At 45.5% G+C, this 26066-nt stretch overlaps 3 pseudogenes; 1 reads left to right on the forward strand and 2 right to left on the reverse strand.

Moving 5' to 3' along the window:
* The window catches only part of LOC135569101 (methylsterol monooxygenase 1-like), a 101093-nt pseudogene that overhangs the window by 20921 nt on the left and 54106 nt on the right, over positions 1 to 26066 (forward strand).
* On the reverse strand, positions 9573 to 20352 carry LOC115120781 (mediator of RNA polymerase II transcription subunit 28-like; annotated as a pseudogene).
* Positions 20928 to 26066, reverse strand: part of LOC135569100 (cytosol aminopeptidase-like) — a 10877-nt pseudogene continuing 5738 nt past the window's right edge.

Here is a 26066-nt window from a genome sequence, read left to right on the forward strand (position 1 = left end):
TATACAGAAATATACAGGGAAACCTCTGACCAGGACATATATACAGAAATATACAGGGAAAAACCAGGACATATATACAGAAATATACAGGGAAACCCTCTGGACCAGGACATATATACAGAAATATACAGAGAAAACCTCTAGACCAGGACATATATACAGAAATATACAGGGAAAACCTCTGGACCAGGACATATATACAGAAATATACAGGGAAAACCTCTAGACTAACCAGGACATATATACAGAAATATACAGGGAAAACCTCTGGACCAGGACATATATACAGAAATATACAGAGAAAACCTCTGGACCAGGACATATATACAGAAATATACAGGAAAATACAGAAATATACAGACAGGGAAAACCTCTGGACCAGGACATATATACAGAAATATACAGGGAAAACCTCTGGACCAGGACATATATACAGAAATATACAGGGAAAACCTCTGGACCAGGACATATATACAGAAATATACAGGGAAAACCTCTGGGGACATATATACAGAAAAACCTCTGGACCAGGACATATATACAGAAATATACAGGAAAACCTCTGGACCAGGACATATATACAGAAATATACAGGGAAAAAAGGACCAGAAATATCTACAGGGAAAACCTCTGACCAGGACATATATACAGAAATATACAGGAAAACCTCTGACCAGGACATATATACAGAAATATACAGGGAAAACCTCTGGACCAGGACATATATACAGAAATATACAGGGAAAACCTCTGGACCAGGACATATATACAGAAATATACAGGGGAAAACCTCTGGACCAGGACATATATACAGAAATATACAGGGAAACATATACTCTGGACCAGGACATATATACAGAAATATACAGAAAACCTCTGGACCAGGACATATATACAGAAATATACAGGGAAAAAAACAGGACATATACTACAGAAACCTCTAGACCAGGACATATATACAGAAATATACAGGAAAACCTCTGGACCAGGACATATATACAGAAATATACAGGGAAAACCTCTAGACCAGGTCAGAAATATACAGGAAAACCTCTGACCAGGACATATATACAGAAATATACAGGGAAACCTCTGGACCAGGACATATATACAGAAATATACAGGGAAAACCTCTGGACCAGGACATATATACAGAAATATACAGGGAAAACATATATACAGAAATATACAGGGAAAACCTCTGGACCAGGACATATATACAGAAATATACAGGGGAAACCTCTGGACCAGGACATATATACAGAAATATACAGGGAAAACCTCTAGAGTCTAGACTGACCAGGACATATATACAGGGGAAACCTCTGGACCAGGACATATATACAGAAATATACAGGGAAAACCTCTGGACCAGGACATATATACAGAAATATTCTCAGACTGACCAGGACATATAGTTCCAGTCAACAGGTTGGACACACCTACTCATTCAAGCGTTTTTCTTTGTTTTTACTTTTTTCTACATTGTAAAATAATAGTGAAGACATCAAAACTATGAACACATATGGAATCATGTAGTAAATATATTTTATATTGGAGAATCTTCAAAGTAACCACCCTTTGCCTTGATGACAGCTAGAATGCTTTTCCAAACCGTCTTGAAGGAGTTCCCACATATGCTGAGCACTTGTTGTCTGTTTTTCCTCCACTCTGCGGTCCAACCCATCACAAACCATCTCATTTTGGTTGAGGTCAGGTGATTGTAGAGGCCAGGTTATCTGATGCAGCACTCCATCTTTCTCTTTCTTGGTCACAAAGCCCTTACACAGCCTGGAGGTGTGTTGGATCATTGTCCTGTTGAAAAACAAATGATAGTCCCACTAAGCGCAAACCAGATGGGATGGTGTATCGCTGCAGAATGATGTAGTAGCCATGCTGGTTAAGTGTGCCTTGAATTCTACATAAATCACAGACAGTGTCACCAGCAAAGCACCCCCACACCATCACACCTCCTCCTCCATGCTTCACGGTGGGAACCACACAGGCAGAGATCATCCGATCACCTACTCTGCGTCTCACAAAGACATGGCGGTTGGAACCATTGGACTCATTAGACCAAAGGACAGACTTCCACTGGTCTATTGTCCATTGCTCGTGTTTCTTGGCCCAATCAAGTCTCTTTTTATTATTGGTGTCCTTTAGTAGTGGTTTCTTTGCAGCAATGCAACCATGAAGGCCTGGTTCACACAGTCTCCTCTGAACAGTTGATGTTGAGATGTGTCTATTACTTGAACTCTGTGAAGCATTTATTTGGGCTGCAATCTGAGGATGGTAACTCTAATGAACATATCCTCTGTAGCAGAGGTAACTCTGGGTCTTCCTTTCCTGTGGCGGTCCTCATGATAGACCTCTAATGAACTTATCCTCTGCAGCAGAGGTAACCTGGGTCTTCCTTTCCTGTTAACTCAGTTAATAATGAACTTATCCTCTGCAGCAGAGGTAACTCTGGGTCTTCCTTTCCTGTGGAGGTCCTCATGAGAGACAGTTAACTCTAATGAACTTATCCTCTGCAGCAGAGGTAACTCTGGGTCTTCCTTTCCTGTGGCTGTCCTCATGAGAGCTAGTTTCATCATAGCACCTGAAGAAACTTTTAGTTCTTGAAATGTTCCGTATTGATGTCTTAAAGAAATGATGGACTGTTGTTTCTCTTTGCTTATTTGAGCTGTTCTTGCCATAATAAGGACTTGGCCCTATTTGGTAAAATAGTATCTTCTGTATACCACCCCCACCTTGTCACAACACAACTGATTGGCTCAAAAGCATTAAGAATTAAAGAAATACCACAAATGAACTTTTAACAAGGCACACCTGTTAATTGAAATGCATTCCAGGTGACTACCTCATGAAGCTGGTTGGGAGAATGCCAAGAGTGTGCAAAGCTGTCATCAAGGCAAAAGGGTGACTACTTTGAAGAATCTCAAATATAAAATATATTTTGATTATTTTATTTTTTTTAACAATTTTTTAACAATACTGCAAAAAAAATGACAAGAAATAAACAAGATGAAAACAACAATTATTCAGGGAAAGGGGTTCGTGTGTATTATTACTGTGTACAGATTGACAATGAGAAAGCCTCTATCAGTGATCACCAGTATGGAATATGACTGCTTGCGTAACAATGTCACGGAGTTGAGATCCATATTGAACCAGACCCATTATTATATTATCGAGCCGTTACAGACTCACCACTTCTTATGTCCAATAACAGTCTGATCAACTGGATCATGCGAATTATTAGAGTGAAAAATATGTCCGTAAAAAGTTTTTTTTTTACAATCCTCACTAGATGTTATAGAAACATTCAACTTGCCGCTTTACAGGAGTGTTTCAAATATAATGGTATTGTTTTGTCAACTCGGTTAAATAGAGACTAAACAGCTGTAAGACGTCAGTGTCCCTTTGCGAAGGAGAGCAATGTTTCATTCCTGCGTCGGTTAGATACCTAGACTTCTCTTCGCACCGAGTTTCTCTTACCGTTGCGCATTTATCTGATCGTTGGCTACTTTGTCTCGTTATTTGTCCGGTGAACAACAACTACAACATAACACGGCACCTAAACATTTATCTGAACGTTGGCTACTTTGTCTCGTTATTTGTCCGGTGAACAACGTAACACGGCACCTAAACATTTATAAAGCTTTACAGTACAGTACCATATATCTGACCCATCGCAACAGTCGGTATTAAAAACCCTATCTGGCATCAGACCGCAAAAGTTACCTCTGCGTTAGAATATAAAACAAATGTTTCGTTTTAGAATAGATTTAAGAGCATTAATATTATATGTTAATATATTACCTTGGTGCAGCTGTGGATCCGTCTACCTGAGTGAGAGGCTGCCGTGTGGCGACTAGTACAGTATTATCTACGAGCCTGATTGGACGAGGGGAGAGGAGACTGACGTCAGGGGGCCGAGCGGGCGCTCTGATTGGCCCCGGGAATGGAGTGATGATAGTGAGACGCGGAGTTCCTAAAGCAACGACCAATCAGCGAGCAGCAGGGCTTTCATAACGTCGAAGCGTTATACACACAGTAGGAGGAGAGAGGATGGGGTGGTGGGTGTGGGTGTGGGTGTGGGTGTGGGTGTGGGTGTGGGTGTGGGTGTATGAGCGTGTGTGTTCTGTAAACCAGCAAACTTTACAAAGAGTAACAGAGGTGTCCATTGGTCTCTCTCTTCCCCTCCAGGGAGAGCAGGTGAGATCCATATTGGACCAGTCCCATTATGCAGTACATATTGGTTCTAACCCAGCAGTAATACACCTGACGCAGCACATATTGGTTCTAACCCAGCAGTAACCTACCTGACGCAGTACATATTGGTTCTAACCCAGCAGTAATACACCTGACGCAGCACATATTGGTTCTAACCCAGCAGTAACCTACCTGACGCAGTACATATTGGTTCTAACCCAGCAGTAATACACCTGACACAGCACATATTGGTTCTAACCCAGCAGTAACCTACCTGCCTACACAGCACATATTGGTTCTAACCCAGCAGTAGCCTACCTGACGCAGCACATATTGGTTCTAACCCAGCAGTAATACACCTGATGGAGCACATATTGGTTCTAACCCAGCAGTAACCTACCTGACACAGTACATATTGGTTCTAACCCAGCACAGTACATATTGGTTCTAACCCAGCAGGAACCTACCTGAAGCAGTACATATTGGTTCTAACCCAGCAGTAACCTACCTGACGCAGCACATATTGATTCTAACCCAGCAGTAACCTACCTGACGCAGTACATATTGGTTCTAAACCAGCAGTAACCTACCTGACACAGTACATATTGGTTCTAACCCAGCACAGTACATATTGGTTCTAACCCAGCAGGAACCTACCTGACGCAGCACATATTGATTCTAACCCAGCAGTAACCTACCTAGTACATATTGGTTCTAACCCAGCAGTAACCTACCTGACGCAGTACATATTGGTTCTAACCCAGCAGTAACCTACCTGACGCAGTACATATTGGTTCTAACCCAGCAGTAACCTACCTGACGCAGCACATATTGGTTCTAACCCAGCAGTAACCTACCTGATGGAGGTTCTAACCCAGCAGTAACCTACCTGACACAGTACATATTGGTTCTAACCCAGCACAGTACATATTGGTTCTAACCCAGCAGGAACCTACCTGAAGCAGTACATATTGGTTCTAACCCAGCAGTAATCTACCTGACGCAGCACATATTGATTCTAACCCAGCAGTAACCTACCTGACGCAGTACATATTGGTTCTAACCAGCAGTAACCTACCTGACACAGTACATATTGGTTCTAACCCAGTACAGTACATATTGGTTCTAACCAGCAGGAACCTACCTGACGCAGTACATATTGATTCTAACCCAGCAGTAACCTACCTGAAACAGCACATATTGGTTCTAACCCAGCAGTAACGTTTGAAACGAGTATTATGTGGTTCTAACAGCAGTAACCTAGCCAGCCATTTCTAACATCAGTTACCACCAGCTTCTATCTCAGCAGTAACCTACCTGATATTGGTTCTAACCCAGCAGTCCTACCAGCGCAGCACATATTGGTTCTAACGCAGCAGTAACCTACCTGATGGAGCACATATTGGTTCTAACCAGCAGTAACCTACCTGACACAGTACATATTGGTTCTAACCCAGCACAGTACATATTGGCCTAACCAGCAGTAACCTACCTGACTTAGTTATAACATATTGATTCTAACCCAGCAGTAACCTACCACGCAGTACTGGTTCTAAACCAGCAGTAACCTACCTGACACAGTACATATTGGTTCTAACCCAACAGTACATATTGGTTCTAACCCAGCAGGAACCTACAGCACATATTGGTTCTAACCCAGCAGTAACCTACCTGACACAGCACATTTGGTTCTAACCCAGCAGTAACCTACCTGAACAACATCATTGGTTCTAACCCAAAACGTTAATTATTTCAGTACATATTGGTTCTAACCCAGCAGTAACCTACCTGACGGTACATATTGGTTCTAACAGCAGTAACCTACCTAAGTCTACATATTGGTTCTAACCCAGCAGTAACCTACCTGAACAGTACATATTGGTTCTAAACCAGCAGTAACCTACCTGACACAGTACATATTGGTTCTAACCCAGTACAAATATTGGTTCTAACCCAGCAGTAACCTACCTGAATGCAGTACATATTGGTTCTAACCCAGCAGTAACCTACCTGGTTACATATTGGTTCTAAACCAGCATAACCTATTGACACAACATATTGGTTTACATATTGGTTCTAACCCAAGGAACCTACCTATGATTCTGTGTAACCTATTGGATTTTAACCCAAAGGCATTGATGTTTGTGGTTTGTAACCTACCTGACGGTACATTGGTTCTAACCCAGCAGTAACCTACCTGACGCAGTACATATTGGTTCCCCCAGCAGTAACCTGCCTCGAGTACATATTGGTTCTTAATACCTGACGCAGTACATATTGGTTCTAACCCAGCAGTAACCTACCTAAACTAGCACATATTGGTTCTAATCAGCAGTAACCTACCTGATGGAGCACATATTGGTTCTAACCCAGCAGTAACCTACCTGACACAGTACATATTGGTTCTAACCCAGCACAGTACATATTGGTTCAACCCAGCAGTACCTAGCACATATTAACAGTGATTATTGGTTCTAAACCAGCAGTAACCTACCTGACACAGATAAACTAGTACATATTGGTTCTAACCCAGCAACCCCTGTGTAGTTACATATTGATTCTAACCCAGCAGATTAAGCACATATTGGTTCACAGCAGTAGATAAACTAGTACATATTGGTTCTAACCCAGCAGGAACCTACCTGACGCAGCACATATTGGTTCTAACCCAGCAGTGACGTTTGAAACGCTATTAGCGCACGCTAACTAGCCAGCCATTTCACATCGGTTACACCAGCCTCATCTCGGGGGTTGATATGCTTCAAGTCATAAACAGCGCAATGCTTGACGCACAGTGAAGAGCTGCTGGCAAAACGCTTACGAGCCTGCTGCTGCCTACCACCGCTCAGTCAGACTGCTCTATCAAATCATAGACTTAGTTAAAACATAACACATGCTTAAGAGCCTGCTGCTGCCTACCACTGCTCAGTCAGACTGCTCTATCAAATCATAGACTTAGTTATAACATAATAACACACAGAAATACGAGCCTTAGGTCATTAATATGGTCGAATCCGGAAACGATAATTTCGAAAACAAAACGTTTATTATTTCAGTGAAATACGGAACCGTTCGGTATTTTATCTAACGGGTGGCATCCTAAGTCTAAATATTGCTGTTCCAACAAAACCTTTAATGTTATGTCATAATTATGTAAAATTAGTTGGCAATGAGCCAGGCTGCCCAAACTGTTGCATATACCCTGACTCTGCGTACAATGAATGCAAGAGAAGTGACACAATTTCCCTGGTTAATATTGCCTATAACCTACATTTCATTTAGCTAAATATGCAGGTTTAAAAAATATACACTTCTGTATTGATTTTAAAGGCATTGATGTTTGTGGTTTATCAACGATTGTGCAAATGCGCTTTTATAACTCCCCCAGCGTTGCATTATATGCAACACAGGACACGCTAGATAAACTAGTAATATCATCAACCATGTGTAGTTATTAACTAGTCATTATGATTGATTGTTTTTTATAAGATAAGTTTAATGCTAGCTAGCAACTTACCTTGGCTCCTACTGCAGTACGCGTAACATGCAGACTCATTGTGGAGTGCACTGAGAGGCTGGTGGTTAAGAGCGTTGGACTAGTTAACTGTAAGGTTGCAAGATTGGATCCCCCGAGCTGACAAGGTGAAAATCTGTCGTTCTGCCCCTAAACAAGGCAGTTAACCCACTGTTCCTAGGCCGTCATTGAAAATAAGAATGTGTTCTTCACTGACTTGCCTAGTTAAATAAAGGTAAAAATATATATATATACACACACACATATTTTTGAAATCGGCACCCAAAATTACCGGTTGTTATGAAAACTTGAAATCGGCCCCTAATTAAAATCGGCCATTCCGATTAATCGGTCGACCTCTAATAGTGACATCACAAGATCTATACAGAACAACGGTCACATAAACCAATTCTCTGGTTCACATAAACCAATTCTCTGGTTCACATAAACCAATTCTCTGGTTCACATAAACCAATTCTCTGGTTCACATAAACCAATTCTCTGGTTCACATAAACCAATTCTCTGGTTCACATAAACCAATTCTCTGGTTCACATCCACAACGTCCAAAATCATTGGCACCTTCTAAAAAGATGTAAATCATTGACATCTTTCTTAGATTGATTTTTCGTTCTGATCCAAACTCATTTATTCTGTCAGGACAAAGCGACAGCTGGTGTTCTGATCCAAACTCATTTATTCTGTCAGGACAAAACGACAGCTGGTGTTCTGATCCAAACTCATTTATTCTGTCAGGACAAAAAAGCTGGTGTTCTGATCCAAACTCACTCATTCTGTCAGGACGTCAGGTGGTGTTCTGATCAAACTCATTCTGTCAGGACAAAACAAGCTGGTGTTCATCCAAACTCATTTATTCTGTCAGGCACGACAGCTGGTGTTCTGACCATTTATTCTGTCAGGACAAAACAACAGATAGTCCAAACTCATTTATTCTGTCAGGACAGCTGGTGTTCTGATCCAAACTCATTTATTCTGTCAGGACAAAACAGGTGGTGTTCTGATCCAAACTCATTTATTCTGTCAGGACAAAACAACAGCTGGTGTTCTGATCCAAACTCATTTATTCTGTCAGGACAAAACAACAGCTGGTGTTCTGATCCAAACTCATTTATTCTGTCAGGACAAAACAACAGGTGTTCTGATCCAAACTCATTTATTCTGTCAGGACAAAGCGACAGGTGGTGTTCTGATCCAAACTCATTTATTCTGTCAGGACAAAACAACAGCTGGTGTTCTGATCCAAACTCATTTATTCTGTCAGGACAAAACGAAGGTGGTGTTCTGATCCAAACTCACTCATTCTGTCAGGACAAAACGACAGGTGGTGTTCTGATCCAAACTCATTTATTCTGTCAGGACAAAACAGGTGGTGTTCTGATCCAAACTAATTTATTCTGTCAGGACAAAACAACAGATGGTGTTCTGATCCAATTTATTCTCAGCTGGTGTTCTTCAAACTCATTTATTCTGTCAGGACAAAACAGGTGGTGTTCTGATCCAAACTCATTTATTCTGTCAGGACAAAACAACAGCTGGTGTTCTGATCCAAACTCATTTATTCTGTCAGGACAAAACAACAGCTGGTGTTCTGATCCAAACTCATTTATTCTGTCAGGACAAAACAACAGGTGTTCTGATCCAAACTCATTTATTCTGTCAGGACAAAACGACAGGTGGTGTTCTGATCCAAACTCATTTATTCTGTCAGGACAAAACAACAGCTGGTGTTCTGATCCAAACTCATTTATTCTGTCAGGACAAAACGACAGGTGGTGTTCTGATCCAAACTCACTCATTCTGTCAGGACAAAACGACAGGTGGTGTTCTGATCCAAACTCATTTATTCTGTCAGGACAAAACAGGTGGTGTTCTGATCCAAACTCATTTATTCTGTCAGGACAAAACGACAGGTGGTGTTCTGATCCAAACTCATTTATTCTGTCAGGACAAAACAACAGCTGGTGTTCTGATCCAAACTCATTTATTCTGTCAGGACAAAACAGGTGGTGTTCTGATCCAAACTCATTTATTCTGTCAGGACAAAACAGGTGGTGTTCTGATCCAAACTCATTTATTCTGTCAGGACTAAACAACAGATGGTGTTCTGATCCAAACTCATTTATTCTGTCAGGACAAAACAACAGAAATATTTACACAAGTCAAAAAGAAAACAAAGATGATGTACTTTCCAGGAGAGAGACAGGTGTGTCATTAGGTCTGTTTGAGTGGTGCAGCAGGTAGACTAGCTGAGGCCTGTTCCAGGAAGGCCAGGGTCCAGGTGGAGGGAGAGACAGGTGTGTGTGTTAGGTCTGTTTGGTGGTGCAGCAGGTAGACTAGCTGAGGCCAGGGGTCAGGTGGAGGGAGAAAGGTGTGTGTCAGGTCAGTGGTGCAGCAGATGAGGGGTCCAGGTGGAGGGAGAGACAGGTGTGTGTGTCAGGTTTGTTTGAGTGGTGCAGCAGGAGACTAGCTGAGGCCAGGGGTCCAGGTGAAGAGAGAGACAGGTGTGTGTGTCAGGTCTGTTTGAGTGGTGCAGCAGGTAGACTAGCTGAGGCCTGTTCCAGGAAGGCCAGGGGTCCAGGTGGAGGGAGATCTGACGGTTTACGATGCTGGACACTGACATCCTCCAGAACCTACAGACAGAACAAACATGATATTACCTACAGACAGAACAGACATGATATTACCTACAGACAGAACAGACATGATATTACCTACAGACAGAACAGACATGATATTACCTACAGACAGAACAGACATGATATTACCTACAGACAGAACAGACAGACATGATATTACCTACAGACAGAACAGACATTATATTAACCACAGACAGAACAGACATGATATTACCTACAGACAGAACAGACATTATATTACCTAGAGACAGAACAGACATGATATTACCTACAGACAGAACAGACATGATATTACCTACAGACAGAACAGACATGATATTACCTACAGACAGAACAGACATATTAACTACAGACAGAACAGACATATTACCTACAGACAGAACAGACATATTACCTACAGACAGAACAGACATATTACCTACAGACAGACCAGACATTATATTAACTACAGACAGACCAGACATTATATTACCTACAGACAGAACAGCCATGATATTAACTACAGACAGACCAGACATTATATTACCTACAGACAGAACAGCCATGATATTAACTACAGACAGACCAGACATTATATTACCTACAGACAGAACAGACATTATATTACCTACAGACAGAACAGACATTATATTACCTACAGACAGAACAGCCATGATATTACCTACAGACAGACCAGACATTATATTACCTACAGACAGAACAGACATTATATTACCTACAGACAGAACAGACATTATATTACCTAGAGACAGAACAGACATTATATTACCTAGAGACAGAACAGACATTATATTACCTACAGACAGACCAGACATTATATTACCTACAGACAGAACAGCCATGATATTACCTACAGACAGACCAGACATTATATTACCTACAGACAGAACAGACATTATATTACCTAGAGACAGAACAGACATTATATTACCTACAGACAGAACAGACATATTACCTACAGACAGACCAGACATTATATTAACTACAGACAGACCAGACATGATATTACCTACAGACAGAACAGACATTATATTACCTACAGACAGACCAGACATTATATTACCTACAGACAGACCAGACATGATATTACCTACAGACAGACCAGACATTATATTACCTACAGACAGACCAGACATTATATTACCTACAGACAGACCAGACATTATATTACCTACAGACAGAACAGCCATGATATTAACTACAGACAGAACAGACATATTACCTACAGACAGAACAGATATTACCTACAGACATTATATTACCTAGAGACAGAACAGACAGACATGATATTACCTACAGACAGAACAGACATTATATTAACCACAGACAGAACAGACATTATATTTAGAGACAGAACAGCCAGATATTAACTACAGACAGAACAGACATATTAACTACAGACAGAACAACATATTAACCACAGACAGAACAGACATATTAACCACAGACAGAACAGACATATTAACCACAGACAGAACAGCCATGATATTACCTACAGACAGACCAGACATGATATTACCTACAGACAGACCAGACATGATATTACCTACAGACAGACCAGACATGATATTACCTACAGACAGACCAGACATGATATTACCTACAGACAGACCAGACATTATATTAACTACAGACAGAACAGCCATGATATTAACTACAGACAGAACAGACATATTACCTACAGACATTATATTACAGAACAGAACAGCCATTATATTACCTACAGACAGACATGGTATCATGATGCTGGACCAGACACATTACCTACAGACAGACATGGTATCATGATGCTGGACCAGACACATTACCTACAGACCTGATATGTCACCTATATATCTTAAAAGGATTTTCATCAATTTGATATATTCCTTGAAGCCCCGTTCAAAAACAGAACGAGACAGGATCCAGGAAGTGAAGCGGCACTGAGCCAGCAAAGTAGAACACGGCCTTTTTCTCAATTAGATTTAATCAACTCCTCCGTCCACTCTCGTCTCCTTTCCAAAAAGGTCAAAAGGTAAACCGAGGAGAGGTGGCGAGGAGGGAAAGTGGACTAAAGCACGCTTGTATGAAATGACACTCCTCCACAGGTAAATGAGGTTTCCAGGGGTCGCAACATGAAAGGTGTAACGTGATAGACTAGTGTATCATTTCTCCTCCCAGAAAACAAGGGGGGGGGAGTGTCAGATTTCACTCATATAGAATACACTTGTGCTTCCTGGTCAAAAGGAGGCTATGGAGGACTCTGCTTCCTGGTCAAAAGGAGGCTATGGAGGACTCTGCTTCCTGGCCTAAAGGAGGCTATGGAGGAGGGGAGGACTCTGCTTCCTGGTTAAAAGGAGGCTATGGAGGAGGGGAGGAGTCTGCTTCCTGGCCTAAAGGAGGCTATGGAGGAGGGGAGGACTCTGCTTCCTGGCCTAAAGAAGGCTATGGAGGAGGGGAGGACTCTGCTTCCTGGCCTAAAGGAGGCTATGGAGGAGGGGAGGACTCTGCTTCCTGGCCTAAAGGAGGCTATGGAGGAGGGGAGGAGTCTGCTTCCTGGCCAAAAGGAGGCTATGGAGGAGGGGAGGACTCTGCTTCCTGGCCTAAAGAAGGCTATGGAGGAGGGAGGAGTCTGCTTCCTGGTCAAAAGGAGGCTATGGAGGAGGGAGGACTCTGCTTCCCTGGCCTAAAGGAGGCTATGGAGGAGGGGAGGACTGCTTCCTGGTCTAAAGCAGGCTATGGAGGAGGAGGACTCTGCTTCCTGGCCTAAAGGAGGCTATGGAGGAGGGGAGGACTCTGCTTCCTGGCCTAAAGGAGGCTATGGAGGAGGGGAGGACTCTGCTTCCTGGTTAAAGGAGGCTATGGAGGAGGGGAGGACTCTGCTTCCTGGCCTAAAGGAGGCTATGGAGGAGGGGAGGACTCTGCTTCCTGGTCTAAAGCAGGCTATGGAGGAGGACTCTGCTTCCTGGTCTAAAGCAGGCTATGGAGGAGGACTCTGCTTCCTGGTCTAAAGGAGGCTATGGAGGACTCTGCTTCCTGGCCTAAAGGAGGCTATGGAGGACTCTGCTTCCTGGCCTAAAGGAGGCTATGGAGGAGGCCTAAAGGAGGCTATGGAGGACTCTGCTTCCTGGCCTAAAGGAGACTATGGAGGAGGGGAGGACTCCGCTTCCTGGTCTAAAGGAGACTATGGAGGACTCTACTTCCTGGCCTAAAGGAGGCTATGGAGGAGGGGAGGACTCTGCTTCCTGGCCTAAAGGAGGCTATGGAGGAAGGGAGGACTCTGCTTCCTGGCCTAAAGGAGGCTATGGAGGAGGGGAGGACTCTGCTTCCTGGCCTAAAGGAGGCTATGGAGGACTCTGCTTCCTGGCCTAAAGGAGGCTATGGAGGACTCTGCTTCCTGGCCTAAAGGAGGCTATGGAGGACTCTGCTTCCTGGCCTAAAGGAGGCTATGGAGGACTCTGCTTCCTGGCCTAAAGGAGGCTATGGAGGACTCTGCTTCCTGGCCTAAAGGAGGCTGGAGGACTCTGCTTCCAGGCCGGAGGATGGAGGACTCTGCTTCCTGGCCTAAAGGAGGCTATGGAGGACTCTGCTTCCTGGCCTAAAGGAGGCTCTGCTTCCTGGCCTAAAAATGGAGGGCTTCCTGGCCTAAAGGAGGCTATGGAGGACTCTGCTTCCTGGCCTAAAGGAGGCTATGGAGGACTCTGCTTCCTGGCCTAAAGGAGGCTATGGAGGACTCTGCTTCCTGGCCTAAAGGAGGCTATGGAGGAGGACTCTGCTTCCTGGCCTAAAGGAGGCTATGGAGGAGGGGAGGACTCTGCTTCCTGGCCTAAAGGAGGCTATGGAGGAGGGGAGGACTCTGCTTCCTGGTCTAAAGGAGGAGGGGAGGACTCTGCTTCCTGGCCTAAAGGAGGCTATGGAGGACTCTGCTTCCTGGTCTAAAGGAGGCTACGGAGGAGGGGAGGACTCTGCTTCCTGGCCTAAAGGAGGCTATGGAGGACTCTGCTTCCTGGCCTAAAGGAGGCTCTGGAGGAGGGAGGAGGCTAAGGAGGCTATGGAGGAGGGGAGGAGTCTGCTTCCTGGTTAAAAGGAGGCTATGGAGGACTCTGCTTCCTGGTCTAAAGGAGGCTACGGAGGAGGGGAGGACTCTGCTTCCTGGCCTAAAGGAGGCTATGGAGGAGGGGAGGACTCTGCTTCCTGGCCCCTAAAGGAGGCTATGGAGGAGGACTCTGCTTCCTGGTCTAAAGGAGGCTATGGAGGAGGGGAGGACTCTGCTTCCTGGCCCCTAAAGGAGGCTATGGAGGAGGACTCTGCTTCCTGGCCTAAAGGAGGCTATGGAGGAGGGGAGGAATCTGCTTCCTGGTTAAAAGGAGACTATGGAGGAGGGGAGGACTCTGCTTCCTGGCCTAAAGGAGGCTATGGAGGAGGGGAGGAGTCTGCTTCCTGGTTAAAAGGAGGCTATGGAGGAGGGGAGGAGTCTGCTTCCTGGTTAAAAGGAGGCTATGGAGGACTCTGCTTCCTGGTCTAAAGGAGGCTACGGAGGAGGGGAGGACTCTGCTTCCTGGCCTAAAGGAGGCTATGGAGGAGGGGAGGACTCTGCTTCCTGGCCCCTAAAGGAGGCTATGGAGGAGGGGAGGACTCTGCTTCCTGGTCTAAAGGAGGCTATGGAGGAGGGGAGGACTCTGCTTCCTGGCCTAAAGGAGGCTATGGAGGAGGGGAGGACTCTGCTTCCTGGCCTAAAGGAGGCTATGGAGGAGGGGAGGAGTCTGCTTCCTGGTTAAAAGGAGGCTATGGAGGACTCTGCTTCCTGGTCTAAAGGAGGCTACGGAGGAGGGGAGGACTCTGCTTCCTGGCCCCTAAAGGAGGCTATGGAGGAGGACTCTGCTTCCTGGCCTAAAGGAGGCTATGGAGGAGGGGAGGAATCTGCTTCCTGGTTAAAAGGAGACTATGGAGGAGGGGAGGACTCTGCTTCCTGGCCTAAAGGAGGCTATGGAGGAGGGGAGGAGTCTGCTTCCTGGTTAAAAGGAGGCTATGGAGGAGGGGAGGAGTCTGCTTCCTGGTTAAAAGGAGGCTATGGAGGACTCTGCTTCCTGGTCTAAAGGAGGCTACGGAGGAGGGGAGGACTCTGCTTCCTGGCCTAAAGGAGGCTATGGAGGAGGGGAGGACTCTGCTTCCTGGCCCCTAAAGGAGGCTATGGAGGAGGGGAGGACTCTGCTTCCTGGTCTAAAGGAGGCTATGGAGGAGGGGAGGACTCTGCTTCCTGGTCTAAAGGAGGCTATGGAGGAGGGGAGGACTCTGCTTCCTGGTCTAAAGGAGGCTATGGAGGAGGGGAGGACTCTGCTTCCTGGTCTAAAGGAGGCTATGGAGGAGGGGAGGACTCTGCTTCCTGGTCTAAAGGAGGCTATGGAGGAGGGGAGGACTCTGTTTCCTGGTCTGAAGGAGGCTATGGAGGAGGGGAGGACTCTGCTTCCTGGCCTAGAGGAGGCTATGGAGAAGGGGAGAACTCTACTTCCTGGTTAAAAGGAGGCTATGGAGGACTCTGCTTCCTGGTCTAAAGGGAAGCTATGGAGGAAGTGAGGACAGCCTTCTGTTGGCCTACCAACACATTTACACACTCCTCAACAACGTATCAGTTTCCGGGTCACGGAGGACGTACCTGCTGCCAGTGGTGCAGCTTAGACAGGTGTTTCTGAACAAGCAGCTCTTTCCTCTGGAGTTCATTCCGCAGCTCAGACACATCCTGGAGAGAAGAGAGAGGGAGAAGAGATGGACTAGCTGTTAACAGCAGAGGGAGGCTGTCCTAACACCAGAATAGAGAAGAGATGGACCAGCTGTTAACAGCAGAGGGAGGCTGTCCTAACACCAGAATAGAGAAGAGATGGACCAGCTGTTAACAGCAGAGGGAGGCTGTTCTAACACCAGAATAGAGAAGAGATGGACCAGCTGTTAACAGCAGAGGGAGGCTGTCCTAACACCAGAATAGAGAAGAGATGGACCAGCTGTTAACAGCAGAGGAGGCTGTTCTAACACCAGAATAGAGAAGAGATGGACTAGCTGTTATAACAGCAGAGGGAGGCTGTCCTAACACCAGAATAGAGAAGAGATGGACTAGCTGTTAACAGCAGAGGGAGGCTGTTCTAACACCAGAATAGAGAAGAGATGGACTAGCTGTTTAACCATGTCCTAACACCAGTAGAGAAGAGAAAATGTTAACAGCAGAGGGAGGCTGACCCAGAACATCCCCATACTGGTGAAGTGGAGACTAAGATAAGCCTCCCCTCCCCCAATCCTATAGAGCCATCAAATTCTGACCCAAGATCAGCATCTAGTGGAGACTTCACCTAATCCATATAGAGCCATCAAATTCTAGAACCCAGCGACTTCACCCTAATCCATATAGAGCCATCAAATTCTAGAACCCAGCGACTTCACCCTAATCCATATAGAGCCATCAAATTCTAGAACCCAGCGACTTCACCCTAATCCATATAGAGCCATCAAATTCTAGAACCCATTTCCACTGGCTTTTCTCTCCCATTGTTCCCCTCTTAATCAGGGCCTGGTTTAGACCTGGGACACCAGGTGGGTGATTCCCCTCTAACCAGGGACTGATTTAGACCTGGGACACCAGGTAGGTGATTCCCCTCTAACCAGGGACTGATTTAGACCTGGGACACCAGGTGGGTGATTCCCCTCTAACCAGGGACTGGTTTAGACCTGGGACACCAGGTGGGTGATTCCCCTCTAATCAGGGACTGGTTTAGACCTGGGACACCAGGTGGGTGATTCCCCTCTAACCAGGGACTGGTTTAGACCTGGGACACCAGGTGGGTGATTCCCCTCTAATCAGGGACTGGTTTAGACCTGGGACACCAGGTGAGTGATTCCCCTCTAACGAGGGACTGATTTAGACCTGGGACACCAGGTGAGTGATTCCCCTCTAACCAGGGACTGATTTAGACCTGGGACACCAGTCATTCTTCCCTCTAATCAGGGACTGGTTTAGACCTGGGACACCAGGTGGGTGATTCCCCTCTAATCAGGGACTGGTTTAGACCTGGGACACCAGGTGGGTGATTCCCCTCTAATCAGGGACTGGTTTAGACCTGGGACACCAGGTAGGTGATTAAACCAGGGACTGATTTAGACCTGGGACACCAAAGCTGGTTAGTGTAACCAGGGACTGATTGAATACCTGGGACACCAGGTTCACTATTAAATGGCCATTTGACCACCTGGTAGTGTAAGAATTGAATACCTCTGGTATACAGTATCACCTACCTCTTTGACCACCTGGTCGGGTTTCTGGACTGATTTAGACCTGGGACAGGTGGTAGGGTATGAATTGAATACCCCTGGTATACAGTATCACCTACCTCTTTGACCACCTGGTCGGGTTTCTGGACTGATAACTGAAGACGCTTCTGCAGGAAGAAACATTCTGTCTGTCTGGCGACATCCAGAAACTTCTGAATACACTGATCCACACCTGGGGAGAGAGACAGGTTAGAGAGAGACAGGTTAGAGAGAGAGACCGAGAAACAGACAGGTTAGAGAGAGAGAGAGAGACAGACAGGGAAACAGACAGAATAGAGAGAGACAGAATAGAGAGAGACAGAATAGAGAGAGAGAGACCGAGAAACAGACAAGTTAGAGAGAGAGAGACAGGCAGGTTAGAGAGAGAGACAGGGAAACAGACAGGATAGGTTAGAGAGAGAGAGACTGAGAAACAGACAGGTTAAAGAGAGACAGGTTAAAGAGAGAGAGACACTCACAACATGCAAGTCAGTTAATTTTAGCTAGATAAGCAAAGTAATTAAATAAATATATATTTTTAATGAATGTGTTTCAAACTGTTTACAATGCTAACTGCCCCAAGGCTAGCCAACTCTCCTCCTGAATTACTGGGTGTGCAGGTTTTTGCTACAGCCCTGCTGTAAAACACCTGCTTCTACCAAACAGCTGCTCATCTGGACCCTGATTGGCTAAATCAGGTGTTAAAACAGGGCTGGAGAAAAACCATGCATACCCTAGGAGCTCGTCTGGGAATACGGTGCCCTTTTGGGTCGTGAACTTTACTGGTCTCACCTGTCCGAATTTCCTCCTGGTCGGTTCCGTTCACGTAGTCTTGACTCACTAGGGACGCAAAGCAAGCCTGCTGACACAAGACAACTGGTTAACAGTTCACGACTAACACTTAACTAGCTTCAGTAAGGCCAGACCAGAGATAAAAATGTACTTAGCTATAGCTATAACATGACATTGAGTTACATATAAGTGCTAGTTGTGTCCTGGAAAGCCAGTAAAACACGAGACGCAAAGTATGCTTGCAGCCCAGGTTGGTGGCACTTAAATTGGGCGAACGGGCTCGTAGTAATGACTAGAGCGTAAATCAATGAACGGTATTAAATACATCAAACACATTAGTTTGGTTTCCAGGTGTTTGATGCCATTCGCTCTGTTCCAGACATTACGATGAGCCGTTGTCCCCTAAGCAGACTACACTGCTCTCTGCACAACAACAATGTAGCTAGCTAACGCTAGTAACACTAGTTCGGTTAGCTAGTATCATTCCGTATACCACGGCTAGCTAGTATCATTCCGTTAGCTATACCACGGCGAGCTAGTATCATTACATTAGCTATACCACGGCTAGCTAGTATCATTCCGTATACCACGGCCAGCTAGTATCATTACGTTAGCTATACCACGGCCAGCTAGTATCATTCCGTTAGCTATACCACGGCTAGCTAGTATCATTACATTAACTATACCACGGCCAGCTAGTATCCAGCTAGTATCATTCCGTTAGCGTTATACCACGGCCAGCTAGTATCATTACGTTAGCTATACCACGGCTAGCTAGCGTTAGTACTAGTTTCATTCGTTAGCTATACCACGGCCAGCTAGTATCATTCCGTTAGCTATACCACGGCCAGCTAGTATCATTCCACGCTAGCTAGTATCATTACGCTATACCATGCCAGCTAGTATCATTCATATACCACGGCCAGCTAGTATCATTCCGTTAGCTATACTAGTATCACGCTATACCACGGCAGCTAGTATCATTCCGTTAGCTATACTCACGGCCAGCTAGTATCATTCCGTTAGCTATACCACGGCCAGCTAGTATCATTACGTTAGCTATACCACGGCCAGCTAGCGTTAGCTATACCATAGCTAGTATCATTACGTTAGCTATACCACGGCCAGCTAGTATCATTCCGTTAGCTATACCACGGCCAGCTAGTATCATTCCGTTAGCTATACCACGGCCAGCTAGTATCATTACGTTAGCTATACCACGGCTAGCTAGTATCATTCCGTTAGTTATACCACGGCCAGCTAGTATCATTACGTTAGCTATACCACGGCTAGCTAGTATCATTCCGTTAGCTATACCACGGCCAGCTAGTATCATTCCGTTAGCTATACCACGGCTAGCTAGTATCATTCCGTTAGCTATACCACGGCTAGCTAGTATCATTCCGTTAGCTATACCACGGCTAGCTAGTATCATTCCGTTAGCTATACCACGGCTAGCTAGTATCATTCCGTTAGTTATACCACGGCATTCCGTTAGTTATACCACGGCTAGCTAGTATCATTAGGTTAGCTATACCACGGCCTAGTATCATTACGTTAGCTATACCACGGCCAGCTATACCACGGCCAGCATATCCGTTAGCTATACCACGGCTAGCTAGTATCATTCCGTTAGCTATACCACGGCTAGCTAGTATCATTACGTTAGCTATACCACGGCTAGCTGTTGCTGTCGTACCTCGAAAGAAGCCTCTAGGTCGTCTACCAGAGTGTTGGGGCCCTGGACCCTGTTCCCCGGAGCTCAGATAGTAGTCCCGGCTGACCCGGGCCGCCGACAGGGTGAGGACCAGCGGACTGCTGGCCGGGGAACATCCCGCTGCCCATGGAGGAAGACATACTAGATGGTTGTTTGCAGTGTTGCCAACTAAAATGACGTTGTGATGTCATTGCGTGATAACGTAAAATCTGCGTCATTACGTATGATACGCAAAAACGTTCCTCAAATTGACATTTGTTCAGGTGCAGAGTCCCACTCTTTTCTGTACTTCTTCTGGCTGTACACTTTTGATTGAGAAAACATGTTGATTGATGTTGTAAATTCTGTTCAAGATCAAACATTCGTGAGCAACTATATTCATTGGGTTTGCTGCAGGCGTCACTCACAATGCACTATTGCAGCCAGGCACGTGTGTTGTGACTGAGTTGTGTGACAGAGAAAATCGTTTTTGTCAGAGGGGGAAATGCGTGCGTTTGAGTCACTTTTCAAAAGTTGCTAAAAGTTCCAAACAAATTTTTAAAAGTAGCTACATTTGTTGCTAGGTGCTGTTTGAAAAAAAAAAAAAGTTGCCAGGGTAGTCCGAAAAGTTGATAAATATAGCAACTAGGACATGCCACACTGGCAATGTAATAGGTTCTACTTAATGACTATATATATAAAAAAAGGTTTGATTAAAATAAATGTTTTGCAATTAAAACAATTTGTCATTTACACTATAATATAGTGACAAGACACATTGATCCCCCAAAATTGTTTTATTGGTGTTTTATTTAAATGACTGGCAATAATAATATTTGACAGTTTTTTTTTTGCAGAAGTGCACACCAACTTCAGCATTAGTTTCTCCCACAACTACTGGACAGAAGAGGTTGGTTAACTCACTGTCACTGAAACCTCATTTTTACCCTAATATGCATCGCAAGAACGCTATGCAAAAAAAAGACCATCTTGCGTTCTTGCATGTTACATGTGCTGGGGCACTGGGGTGGAAATGTCCTCTTCAGCCCTCTGGATGCACAGCAGGCTACTACCAGATGACTCAGGATACATCCCAAATAGCATCCTATTCCCTATATAGTTCACTACTTTAGACCAGACTCCTATGGGGAGGGAATAAGGTGCTATTTGGGAAGCATCTGTAACTCTACACAGTACCAGTGTCTCTGTCTCTACAGAATAATCCTTCTCCAGCCAGCTCAGTGTGTGTAGGTGTGGTGTGTGTGTGTGTCTTCAGGCTTGGTTGGCCAGTCCAGCAGCGAACTCTACCAGTGTTCGTGTCGGTCTCCCAGACATTCCTTTCTTCAGGTAGGGAACCTGGAGAGAGACAAACAGTGAAAGAGAAAAGTGTATTGTTAATGTCCAACAGGACAACAGCCAGCGTCTCTCAGCAATCCAACCCCTCAGCCGAACAGAACAGAAGGGGTTGTGGTCGTCATGGTTCCTGAACACTAACAGAAGGGGTTGTGGTCGTCATGGTTCTAGAACACTAACAGAAGGGGTTGTGGTCGTCATGGTTCTAGAACACTAACAGAAGGGGTTGTGGTCGTCATGGTTCTAGAACACTAACAGAAGGGGTTGTGATTGATGTGTCATTCTGATCATGCGCGCCGTGACCGACAGAGCTAGTTCGTTAGCTAAGCTAGCCCCTGTAGCTAGCCAGTAACTCCTCCAGTATGTGTTGATGTGTCTTAGCTAGTACGTTAGCTAAGCTAGTCACTGTAGCTAGCCAGTAACTCCTCCAGTATGTGTTGATGTGTCTTAGCTAGTACGTTAGCTAAGCTAGTCACTGTAGCTAGCCAGTAACTCCTCCAGTATGTGTTGATGTGTCTTAGCTAGTACGTTAGCTAAGCTAGTCACTGTAGCTAGCCAGTAACTCCTCCAGTATGTGTTGATGTGTCTTAGCTAGTACGTTAGCTAAGCTAGTCACTGTAGCTAGCCAGTAACTCCTCCAGTATGTGTTGATGTGTCTTAGCTATGTTCGTTACGTTAGCCAGTAACTCCTCCAGTATGTGTTGAGTCTTACTGTAGCTAGCCACTGTAGCTAAGCCAGTAACTCCTCCAGTATGTGTTGATGTGTCTTAGCTAGCCAGTAACGTTAGCTAAGCTAAGTCACTGTATGCTCCTCAGTATGTGTTAGTCACTGTAGCTAGCCAGTAACTCCTCCAGTATGTGTTGATGTGTCTTAGCTAGTACGTTAGCTAAGCTAGTCACTGTAGCTAGCCAGTAACTCCTCCAGTGTGTGTTGATGTTCGTTAGCTAAGCTAGCCACTGTAGCTAGCCAGTAACTCCTCCAGTGTGTGTTGATGTTCGTTAGCTAAGCTAGCCACTGTAGCTAGCCAGTAACTCCTCCAGTGTGTGTTGATGGTCGTTAGCTAAGCTAGCTAAGTAACTCCTCCAGTGTGTGTTGATGTTCGTTAGCTAAGCTAGCCACTGTAGCTAGCCAGTAACTCCTCCAGTGTGTGTTGATGGTCGTTAGCTAAGCTAGCCACTGTAGCTGATGTTCCAGTAACTCAGTAACTCCAGTGTGTGTTGATGCTAAGCTAGTTAGAACTCCTCCAGTGTGTTGATGTTGAGCCACTAAGCTAGCCACTGTAGCTAGCCAGTAACTCCTCCAGTGTGTTGATGTTCGTTAGCTAAGCTAGCCACTGCTAGTAACTCCTCCAGTGTGTGTTGATGGTCTGTAGCTAGCCCAGCTAGCCAGTAACTCCTCCAGTGTGTGTTGATGGTCGTTAGCTAAGCCACTAGCCACTGTAAGCTAGCCAGTAACTCCTCCAGTGTGTGTTGATGTTCGTTAGCTAAGCTAGCCACTGTAGCTAGCCAGTAACTCCTCCAGTGTGTGTTGATGGTCGTTAGCTAAGCTAGCCACTGTAGCTAGCCAGTAACTCCTCCAGTGTGTGTTGATGTTCGTTAGCTAAGCTAGCCACTGTAGCTAGCCAGTAACTCCTCCAGTGTGTGTTGATGTTCGTTAGCTAGCCAAGCTAGCCAGTAACTCCTCCAGTGTGTTGATGGCTAGCTAAGTAGCCCACTGTAGCTAGCCAGTAACTCCTCCAGTGTGTGTTGATGGTCGTTAGCTAAGCTAGCCACTGTAGCTAGCCAGTAACTCCTCCAGTGTGTGTTGATGGTCGTTAGCTAAGCTAGCCACTGTAGCTAGCCAGTAACTCCTCCAGTGTGTGTTGAACTGACCTGGTATGACGCTGCATTGATCAGTTCTACAGTTTAAAGCCTTTATTTTAGCGCCCCCCCCCCCCCCCCCCCCCCCAAAGTCAACCTTTAACCTTTAAACTGTAGTGTTTTATGTTGTACATGTTTTAAGCTTTGTGTGCTGCCATTTTGGCCAGGTCTCTTTTGGAAAAGATATTTCAACTCAGTGAGACGAACCCCGGTAAAATCAATACAAAAATCAAAAACAGGTCAATGTTCCAGAAGACTACCGTACCTCGTCCTTATTGGTCATCACCCCGGCGATGTCCAGGTGCGCCCAATGAGGAGCAGTCACAAACTCCCTCAGAAACGCTGCCGCCGTGCAGGCTCCGCCAGAACTACACACACACACACACACACACAACACACACACACACACACACACACACACACACACACGTAAGATGGCATTAACACAGAAGTTGTTTAGGGTTGTTTCTAGATGTTGTGTGTGTGTGTGTGTGTGTGTGTGTGTGTGTGTGTGTTCTTACCGGCTGTACTTGCCGACGTTGTTGAGGTCGGCCAGCTGGCAGTCAGTGACCTGTCTGGTGTAATGTTGAAACAACGGCATCCTCCACACCCGGTCTCCTGTTACCAGAGAGACACCACAGTGTGTATGTAACCCTCCATACCCTGTCTCCTAACACAGTAACCCTCCATACCCTGTCTCCTAACACAGAGAGACACCACAGTGTGTATGTAACCCTAACCTCCATAACACAGAGAGAGACCCAGTGTGTCTCCTAACACAGAGAGACACCACAGTGTGTATATAACCCTCCATACCCATTTTGATAGAAGAACCCAACGTACCCAATTATAATAGAGGATGGCTTTTCAGTGTGTGTGTGTGTGTGTGTGTTACCTTGTGAAGCTGTTCCCAGAGCCAGTCAGAGTTGGTGAAGACTCCTGTCGCTGCTGAACCCAGAGCAACATCCATCGCTCCTGAGAGAAAACACGAGTGACCAATAGACTAGCCAGTTAGTGACCAATAGACTAGCCAGTTAGTGACCAATAGACTAGCCAGTTAGTGACCAATAGACTAGCCAGTTAGTGACCAATAGACTAGCCAGTTAGTGACCAATAGACTAGCCAGTTAGTGACCAATAGACTAGCCAGTTAGTGACCAATAGACTAGCCAGTTAGTGACCAATAGACTAGCCAGTTAGTGACCAATAGACTAGCCAGTTAGTGACCAATAGACTAGCCAGTTAGTGACCAATAGACTAGCCAGTTAGTGACCAATAGACTAGCCAGTTAGTGAACAATAGACTAGCCAGTTAGTGAACAATAGACTAGCCAGTTAGTGAACAACGACGGCCGTCTCACCAACACACACAGGGTACTAACCAGTGAGGGTACTAACCAGTGAGGGTAGCAGCGTTGACGATGGCCCTGGGGTTGAAGCTGTGAGCGTACTAACCAGTGAGGGTACTAACCAGTGAGCGTACTAACCAGTGAGCGTACTAACCAGTGAGGGTACTAACCAGTGAGGGTACTAACCAGTGAGGGTACTAACCAGTGAGGGTACTAACCAGTGAGGGTACTAACCAGTGAGCGTACTAACCAGTGAGGGTACTAACCAGTGAGGGTACTAACCAGTGAGCGTACTAACCAGTGAGGGTACTAACCAGTGAGGGTACTAACCAGTGAGGGTACTAACCAGTGAGGGTACTAACCAGTGAGGGTACTAACCAGTGAGGGTACTAACCAGTGAGGGTAGCAGCGTTGACGATGACCCTGGGGTTGAAGCTGTGAGCGTACTAACCAGTGAGGGTACTAACCAGTGAGGGTACTAACCAGTGAGGGTACTAACCAGTGAGGGTACTAACCAGTGAGGGTAGCAGCGTTGACGATGACCCTGGGGTTGAAGCTGTGAGGTACTAACCAGTGAGGGTACTAACCAGTGAGCGTACTAACCAGTGAGGGTACTAACCAGTGAGGGTACTAACCAGTGAGGGTACTAACCAGTGAGGGTACTAACCAGTGAGCGTACTAACCAGTGAGGGTACTAACCAGTGAGGGTACTAACCAGTGAGGGTACTAACCAGTGAGGGTACTAACCAGTGAGGGTACTAACCAGTGAGTACTAAGCGTTGGTACTAACCGAGTGAGGATAACCTGGGGTTAACCTGTGAGCGTACTAACCAGTGAGGGTACTAACCAGTGAGGGTACTAACCAGTGAGGGTACTAACCAGTGAGGGTACTAACCAGTGAGGGTACTAACCAGTGAGCGTACTAACCAGTGAGGGTACCAGTGACGTACTGACCAGTAACCTGTGAGCGTACTAACCAGTGAGGGTACTAACCAGTGAGCGTACTAACCAGTGAGCGTACTAACCAGTGAGGGTACTAACCAGTGAGGGTAGCAGCGTTGACGATGGCCCTGGGGTTGAAGCTGTGAGCGTAACAGAGAGCATCTGCTAGGATCAACCGTCCCTCTGCGTCTGTGTTGTCCACCTACACACACACACACACACACACACACACACACACACACACACACACAAAACTTAATTTGATGTAAGCAAAGACCTGTATGGTTTAGTAGCCACGGTAACAAAGACCTGTATGGTTTAGTAGCCACGGTAACAAAGACCTGTATGGTTTAGTAGCCACGGTAACAGATACCTGTATGGTTTAACCCGTTCTTGGTACTAACCAGTGACGACATCTC

Source organism: Oncorhynchus nerka, unplaced genomic scaffold, assembly GCF_034236695.1.
Source record: "Oncorhynchus nerka isolate Pitt River unplaced genomic scaffold, Oner_Uvic_2.0 unplaced_scaffold_1206, whole genome shotgun sequence".
Taxonomy (NCBI): domain Eukaryota; kingdom Metazoa; phylum Chordata; class Actinopteri; order Salmoniformes; family Salmonidae; genus Oncorhynchus; species Oncorhynchus nerka.